This window comes from Cryptomeria japonica, chromosome 10, assembly GCF_030272615.1.
Source record: "Cryptomeria japonica chromosome 10, Sugi_1.0, whole genome shotgun sequence".
Lineage (NCBI taxonomy): Eukaryota > Viridiplantae > Streptophyta > Pinopsida > Cupressales > Cupressaceae > Cryptomeria > Cryptomeria japonica.
Window position 1 is genome coordinate 359568098 of NC_081414.1, and position 8925 is coordinate 359577022.

Sequence of the window (8925 nt, forward strand, 5' to 3'; positions counted from 1 at the left end):
TTCACTGAGTTTTATCAACAAACTTTCATAAAATATATCATTATTGCATCTATATTTGCATGATCGTAATTTAAACAATTATAAATTGATTCATATTGTGACTCTAACTCTTCCATTAGAATATTTCATAAATCTAAATCTAGATCGTTCTTTATCTCTTAAATCTCTTCAATAAAACATACTAGATTTGAGCCTACCTCAAGAAGCACGATCCAGGTCTATTATGATCCTTGATAACTTCAAATTGTCGGCAATATGTCCGGATTCCAATGCTTTCCTTCTCGGCGCTCTTCTATCTCATGAGCTCTCTCTTCCCTACTTACTACTTGATATTTCCATTCTCTGTTCTTTAGTTCTTTCTCTATTCTAAATGCTCTGAAATTCGACGCTAAATCTGAGATGATCATAACCAATCCTCTACGTTTGGTCGTCATACTCCTAAATCTCCAATGCCTTTTCTCTTATACATTCCATTCTCTAATCCTTTGTTGTCTATGTCTCTCCTTCTAGACTCTTCAATAACCTTCTTATTGCTCTATGCTTCTCACACTGTCGCTCTTCTAATATACTATTTTATAACTTCACTATTCCTTCATCTCTTTCCTTCTCTATTCTTCTTGTTGTGTCTCTATCGAGCTCATACCGCTATTTATCTTACTATCCTCCTATGTTAGCTGCTATTCTTTTGGCTTTGACTCAGAGTTTTTAACTATCTCGGTAGCCACATCTGTTATTCATTAAGTACTTTCAGTTTAAAATAGTTTCAATCCTATCAAAGATAGTCTACATGTCGACCAAGCTTTGCAAATATCGTTTCAAACATTATTAGGATTGATCACTACTACTCCACATCGAAGTGTCTTCTTCAACTTAACTGATGTTTACCTAGCAGCAAGTGTTTGATATCTAATGTAGACTACGGTCTCTACTATTTGGATGGAGCAGTTACAAGATTATCAACTTCGTTTACCTATTGATAGCATGCAGAGTTTGATTTGATCTCAAACACTTAAGTGTTTGTCATTTGCATGTTTACCGCTATCGTTTCCAAGTCTCCGCTATGTGTGTCTATGTTGATAGATATCGACCTGCCAAACTCTAAGTCTGTCGTTCACTACTAGTCGATATTATTTGCAATAGTTCCTACGTTCCCTAAGTCTCAGTGACTTCCAAATATGTTGCTAAACTCATCAACTTCTGCATCCCAGATGGTTAGTTACATGTATGAAACATGCTTAAATGGAGATGTATCGACTCCCTTTACACCACGCCTTCCTTAATTCATGCAACTTCATTCAAACTTGCCCACTACCATAATAGATTTGCAATGTGGTGATTGGGACAACATTACCCATCGTGGTTTATGCTTGCAACATGATTGTTTTAAACATTTAATAAACCTGATCACCGCCATCCTTTGTGGTCGCTAAGTCGCTTTCCACTATATTATTATTAAAATCATTTATTATTATTTATTTTATTTTTATTATATATATTTTTAAATTATATTTATATTTATATATAAATAAATAATGACTTTTCATTCATATATATATTAAACATTAAACTCGTTAACATATTTTTTTTTTACTAAACCGTTTCCCATGATTATATATATATATATATATATATATAATATGGATTTTCATTAAATAGTTTAATTCCAAAAGTCTCTTTACATATTCGATAATTACATACGTATTCACAAGCACATGATCGAATTTAGCATCCATATACATATATATAATACGTATATATATTTATTTTAATCTCAAATGATTACGTAGATATAAACGAAATTCATGAAGTAATCATATTTCACGATAATTGGATATTTATAACTATATAGATATATATGTATATGATTGAATCAATTTCCCATATACATATATATTTTATACTATTGTCCAATTTACAAAAGTAAACTCATAAGTATAATTTTTCATACATTTATACATATCTAAAAAAAACATAAAAACCTAGGGTCAATATTAGTTTTCGAATTATTTACACATTTCATCTCTTTTAACAATAAAGCATAATATTTCACAATCACTCTTACAACTTAGATTTAATTCAATCATCACTCAAATCATGCAATCAATGCACATGTATAAATATTTAAATCAATCTACTACTCATTCCAAATTCATCATTTCAATTTGAACAAACACTCAAATAAGGTCATTTAAATCATCCATCTTTTCAAGATGCAAATTATAAATCCTAATGTGGTGTGTGAGAGATTCCATCTATTCTAACAAAATACCAGAGCTAAAACAACTCTACCTGAACCATGTTCTCGCCTTCATCATTGTTCACCCGTTCTTGCATTCACTTGCACTCAATCAATCATTAGCAATGACGATCCCAATTTACAATAAAAATTATTACTGATCATTCAATTGTATATAAATCATTTCAGTACATTCAATCTCCTATCTTATTTCATTAACAGTTCTATTTTCATTTCATTTCAATTTCATTTGAAAAATAAACATTATTTTCCTAATTAAATAATTATGGAAAAATAGAGTTCGTGACAATATTAAACTTGGTGGTGATGACGTTGTCATCATCCTCAAGCCCCCCCTCCTTTGCAACATTGGTCTTTGCAACATTGGTAGATTTAAGTGTAGGTGAGTAAACTAATTGTCACTCAACCGAATAGTGATGATAGAAGTATATTACTATGCATAATTTTTTATTCACACAATTCTCCAATAACATGAAAATGAAATCTTAGAGCTTGTTGAGACAAAGAAAAATTATTTGTCACAAGGATTAGGGTTTTAGAGGATCCAAAAAAATCCATGATTTGAAGGAGACCATCGTTGATAGTCTAAAATTAGAAATTGAAAGGATTTAAAAAAGGGAGGATCATTGATAGTCTTAAATTAGAAATTGAAACTATAACAAAATTACTATGCAAAACTACTCTAGAAAAAAGAGGACAAGTATTTTTTTTTTGTTGAGTTGCTTATTTGTAAATGAAAATAATTTCCAAATTGTGTACCATGTGCAAGGCAATACATCATATTCACCATCGATGGGATAGGTCTTGTAAGGTATAACTTGAATTTGGGATGTGCTATCCTGCATACAAAATAGCACATTGTATGTAGAAATACCATCAACCATACATAAAACAGGCATACCATACATTCGTGGTATTGCACTCTAATGTAAGCAGCCATGACGGAAGGAGTAGATGTGAAGTGACGAAACCGTCCATCAATAGAAGGATGGCCATCGAAAATGACGTTGACTTTTTGAGCTTGCAATGCAGTGAACCCAAGTGATGAATGTATAACAAAATTAGAATTGGTTGACAATGTCACTAACATGTCTTGTTAATATTAATTCTTTACTATTTGCTCCACCTATTACAAAACCCACCATCTTTTTCAACCCATGTTCAATTTCTACATTTTTTTATTAAAAATTAACAAATTCCAACGTTACAAAAAAAATAAAAATTTAGCACCCTATTTCATTGACCTGTCCACATAATGATAGTTGTGCTCCCTTAAAAACCTACGTGTTTTCGACCTTGTGTTTCATTTGTTGATTTTAACATTAAATCCCATCTCATTCATAATGAGAAAACATAAAAAAATAATTTGATTCAGTTTTTTAGTACCCCATCACGTGATTAGCGATTTTTTTACATCTTATAAATTTCTAAATAATCGAACCAATTCAACAATACCCTCTTTGTTTTCCACCTTACAACCTTATACATTTCTCCATTTTTTTAAAAACCTACAAAATTCAAAAGCTAAAATTAAAAATCATAGGGTTACAATTTTATATGCACCCTTTTTGAAAATTCTGCTCCTTTGCTATGCCCTCGACTCCACCCTTTCACTTTCACCTACATAAGACAAATATCGAAACCATGAAGAGTTTTCACTGGCTCAATGCTTTCAAACCCACAGTGATTTCTCTCACATGGTGTTGTGATACCCTCTCACATGGTGTTGTGATACCCGCCTTCTGGTCGGAATATAATCCTTGACGTCATACTTTTCCCTACGTTTCCTGTTCAAAATGTAGTCTTTGTGTCCTATATGTTCACATGTCATCGTTGCTGTGAATGCCCCACCATTCATTTGACAAATGGAGGCTTCCCTTTCTATCTCGTTGTCCTACTATCTGTTTATGTTGGATCGCAGTTTTGAATGTATAGTATGACACTTTTTATGTTATTTTGTATGTACCAAATGCTATTTTCTAGAGAGGATAGCCATGTCCATTTATAATTCATCAATGAATTATTTAAGGGACACGACTATCCTCCCTACAAAATAGCATTTAATACATACAAAATAACATAAAAAGTGTAATATCATACATACAAAACTACAATCCAACATAAAAGATGATAGGATGACAAGGGAAGAAAAAGAATACCTTCATCTATCAAACCAAAAATGGAACATTGACCCTGACCCTGACGATGGAACATTGACCCTGACGATGGCAGACAAGTCTACAAGACAGAGAAACCACAAATAGAGCTACAACATTGATTACCTGTCTTACGGTTTCAAGACAACTGAGTTACAAGCAATAAGGGCAGGGGCAATTTTAGAGACAGCCAGATCTACGGGGTAACAATGGCGGAATAGCTAGAACGACAGCAATTCGTATGGAAATGTACAGTAAACAAAGGCCTTGGGTCATAATGCATTCCCAAACCGCAGCTATTTTTAGTACAAATCAGCACTCTGCCACTACTACAATGATAATCTCATGTAAAAGTCTTAGTAGCCCCCTTCAGGGCTGAGTGAAAATGCATATATATACCTTTGAGGCCAGACGCAATTTATTTCTGTAGCTATCTGAGACAAGAAAAAGAAGGATTATGGATGCATTACTCAAAAGGAGATGAGAACTAAGATGGCCATCACCACCCAATTCGTGGATACATTGTGATGCGAAAATGCAAGGGACGATAGTGGAAGATCTGTGGGTGGAGAAAGGTATAAGTAGGGAAGGGAAGGGAAGGGAAGGGATGGGATGGCGTAGCTTTTTGTGCATGCAACACGTAAGAGAATCTTGCATGGAGGGTGCATGCAACACGTAATAGAAATTTGCATGGAGTAGCAACACGTAAGAGAATCTTGGTGGCGGATGGAAATGTAGGCAACTAAGCAGGTAGGTAGATGCCAAAAAGCAGAGCTTTCACAAACTTTTTTCTTAAAGAATTTAACTCGGCAACATTTCGGTTGTAAGTATGAAACATTTTGGTTTTTAAGTGTGTTTTAATAGTCATGGCCGTGGCAATAAATTTGTAAATGGAAAAAGAATAAAGACAAAATTTCAATGTCGGCATCTGAAATAAAACGCTAAAATTTTGCTACTGATTCTATAAAATCCAAAACGACTACTTTCCGTTGCCGGGATTTGAACCCGGGTCGTCTGGGTGAAAGCCAGATATCCTAACCGGACTAGACGACAACGGAGATATAAATTCAATTGTTACAAATAATATTAGTCGTCAACACCGTTTCGACTCGTATTCTGAATTTTCTCTAATTACTAAAAGTACCATTCCAAATTTCACTGACTCCTCCTCCTTCTATGTGTATATAAATTTCTCTAATTACTAAAAGTACTATGTGTATATAAATTTCTCTAATTACTAAAAGTACCATTCCAAATTAAGTACCATTATAAATATTTAAGATAAATATATTAGATTATTTTTTAAAATAATGGCTTGGTTGGGAATTTTTTTTATTCTTGCTCTCAGTTTTTCTAATCTCCAAGGCTAACGACAATTATGATCATACTTAATAAAACATAATAATGATCACATTAGATAAATAATGAGCATTGGTATGTGAGATAAAAAAGGTAAAGTGATTTTATTTAAAATAAAATGTTTTCTTATTAATATTGATTCTTTGTCTATCATATAGATGTATGAATTTAGAATAAGAGGTTAAAATAAGATACAAAATAATTATATGAAATTGTTATATAAATTAATTTACAAATTCATTCACATAAATAATTATCAAACTAATTCCAAACCAATTGCTTTGAAACTTTTCACAATACTAATAATAAATTATTAAATTAACATAATACTATTAACTCCAAAGATGATTCTATCTTGAGCATGCTGATTTGTTTCTTATAGTGATTTAAAAAAAAAAGAAATTACTATAAAGAGATTGATGATTCTTTTGACTTGAAAAATTGACTCTTTTGACTTGATAATATCTATGTGTATATAAATTTTTTATACAAATTTTAGTTAAGAAAAAAAAAAAAACATGATACTGTCTAAATAGAACTGTTAAAAATGGCATCTCATTTCTATTTCGAAACAATATAAACATTGGTCTCTAAAAACAAAATTTCACGTGGTATGAGTTGTGTGGAAGCCTTCATTCTTTGCAGCTAAATAGAAACAATTTATTTGTCAGAATTTGAAGGAAACAGGTTGACGTGAGAACTTTACGAGATGCATGAGACATTATCGGTGGCCCAATTAAAATAGTCTAATGGCTAATTAGATTTTATTATGTATCTATATATATATTAGGAGTCATAAATTGGTTTTTATAAATTTTAATAGAGATATTAATTGTAATTAAAGTTTGTATTAGTAGATGAATTTATTGTTTTATTTTTATTTTGTGTGGAAGATTTGTTTATTTATTATTTTTTTAACAAGTACAAGAGACATCAATTCAAACTAAATTTACAAGTCGTGTATTTTTATCATTAGAAAAATGTCTTTCGTTGACACTAAGTATAAGATAATCACATGCGACAAATTTGATATGAACTAAACTATTATATGAATAATCATAGAATTAAGTGATATTGATAAAATATTTAAATTGGAAGTTTGTCCCTTATTATTTCCCCATACCTTTTGTTTCTTCTATAATATATGTAGATACATACTTTCTCAATGACTTTGATTTTCTCACAATCTTTAGTTATTACCCAAGTTGCATAAGTATATGTAGATAAGAATTATAATGATTAGTTTTTTTTTGCATGTATAGACATATCAAGATGATAATAAACGCGATCCACAATAAAATAACTACAAAAAATTATCATTTTATGTCAAATCAATTACGTCTTTCATTTTTCTCTTAGAAATTTAGAAAATTCATACATATTGCCAATAGTTTTCTTCTATCTTAACTAAGATTAATGCAATATCACACAATCAACAAAGAACATTTGATATGAGAGTAATCCATTATGTTCTAATTATGGGTGAATTATTATTGCAAACTTCACACTCTCATATAATAACTCATGCCTTTTAGACCCTCTCCCCCATTCCCTCCCCTTACACCAAACAAGTTCATCATATAATCTATAGAAAAGAGGAAATAATGCTCTTTTATAATTTCCACATACTTTGATACAATAATTGGGTTGTGTGAATACATGACAACTTACCTACAACTTTTAAATAATAATACTAAATCGATACTAATATATAAGCATGTACATCTAAAAGGTTTGGATGCTACTTTACACTTTCAAGTAATTAGTCCTAAAACAAAGGTTCTTTGTGCTAAAATACAAAGTGAAGGAAACAAACATAGCTTGCTAATATATCAATTTGATAACATTTCAATTTCCAGTTTATATTTTTTTACCAAGATGTCACTATTATGTCTTTAATATATTTAGATATATGATGGCGAACTAAGACACACATTATTATTATCTTGATAATTTGTGAGTGTCTAAACATATCAATTCTATAGTTAATTGACCCTATTTTTATTAGGAGAATAATGCTACCTAATGATGTTATATATTAAAGATATTAAGTACCTATTAAGCATCATATATAGGTCTCAACTGAGGTACATTTGGATTCAAGACCTAATATATTGGTTCCTCTTGTGGAAATATGTATGTACTTGTAGATTAAAAAAATATTACAAATTATACGAATTAAACACTAAACAACTTGAATATATATATATATATGGCCACCCTTTCACAAAGAGAAAATGGAAGTTATAACTCTCACCCTACCTCTTTCACCTCTTATCTACACTTGTCACATATATAAATCCAACTATCTCTCAACTGAATGTACACATATGCATAAGAGACATTTTTATGGATAGAAATAACTCTTATGTTAATAATTCAGAACATCCATAATGATCTCAAAATTGCATCTACTCATACTTTTGCTAAGTTTAGATTATTACATATCTTTATATGTAATCAAAGTATTTGTTCATGCATCCTCTAAATATAAGATTTAATAATTAATAATTAATTACATTACTAAGATTTTAAATAATATATGTTTATTTTTAATGATCTATTTTTTGCACCAACATCCTCATTACACAAATGGTGTATTTAATTCTTAGAATACAAGAAGAATAGTCCACAAATGTTAAAACTCTACAATGCTTGAAAACACCTAAATTATGAAAAAGTGTACAATCCCAATCTCATGCAGGACCCCTCTTTCCAATACGGTGCATGATTTGAAGTGATAGAGTTGGTGAATATTTTACATTAAAAAATATAGTTTAAAAATAAATTTTGGATGATTGGGAAACAAAAATCATGCTAGTTTATAATCTATTTGGAAAAATAAAACCTAATTTTTTCATAAATGGATAATTTATATAACAAATGAGGACCTAATTTTTTTATAAAATTGTAATTGAAGTGGTAATTAAGTCTGAATTTACCATAATTTTTTATTGAGGTGGTGATTAAGGCTAAAATTCTAATAAATTTGTAATTAAGATGGCGAATTAAACTTAAATTTATAATTAAAGCAATGAATTAAGCTTAAATAAACATAAATTTATAATTGTGGTGATGAATTGAAACTTAAATTTTCATGGTTATTGTAGACACATAGATCTGTCCATGAATTAAATGAATATTTAATATTTA

The 8925-nt window shown here is 30.3% G+C and overlaps 1 non-coding gene across 1 annotated transcript; it reads right to left on the reverse strand.

The window, feature by feature from the left end:
- Positions 1 to 5397: 5397 nt before the first annotated feature.
- On the reverse strand, positions 5398 to 5471 carry TRNAE-UUC (transfer RNA glutamic acid (anticodon UUC)). Its single transcript has one exon. It is a non-coding gene; the product is annotated as a tRNA-Glu (tRNA).
- Positions 5472 to 8925: the final 3454 nt, after the last annotated feature.